Source organism: Myotis davidii, unplaced genomic scaffold (assembly GCF_000327345.1).
Source record: "Myotis davidii unplaced genomic scaffold, ASM32734v1 scaffold1622, whole genome shotgun sequence".
Taxonomy (NCBI): domain Eukaryota; kingdom Metazoa; phylum Chordata; class Mammalia; order Chiroptera; family Vespertilionidae; genus Myotis; species Myotis davidii.
The window spans coordinates 462,069-462,361 of record NW_006293535.1 but is presented as its reverse complement, the minus strand read 5'-3'; the positions used below and the strand labels follow the sequence as shown (position 1 = coordinate 462,361).

At 65.9% G+C, this 293-nt stretch overlaps 1 protein-coding gene across 1 annotated transcript in view; it reads left to right on the top strand.

The window, feature by feature from the left end:
• The first annotated feature begins 145 nt into the window (after positions 1 to 145).
• Positions 146 to 293, top strand: part of FBXO22 (F-box protein 22) — a 10,894-nt gene continuing 10,746 nt past the window's right edge. Inside the window, exon 1 of the mRNA XM_006767202.2 lies at positions 146 to 176. The gene's annotated coding sequence lies outside the window, so the exon portion shown is untranslated. The remainder of the gene's footprint in view (positions 177 to 293) is intronic.

Sequence of the window (293 nt, the reverse complement as noted above, 5' to 3'; positions counted from 1 at the left end):
TGGTTGCGCCCCGGTTTCCCTCACGGGTTGTTTTTTAGAGTTTGGGGATCATTTGCTCGTGGCCTGGGAACACTCTGGAGCCTCAGGCTCAGTGGCCGCATCCCCCTAAGGAGGTGCCGTGGTTGCGCTGGACCCGCCCGCACCCGGAGCTTTCCTGCGAGGCGCGGCGGCGCGGACCCTCCCTGCCCGGCCTCCCTCCCCGGGAGCGAGTGTCGCTGTCACCGTTTGTGCAGAAAAGGCGGCGGCGCCTCTCAGGCGGAAACACAGCCAAGAGCTGGTCCGAAGCCCAAATG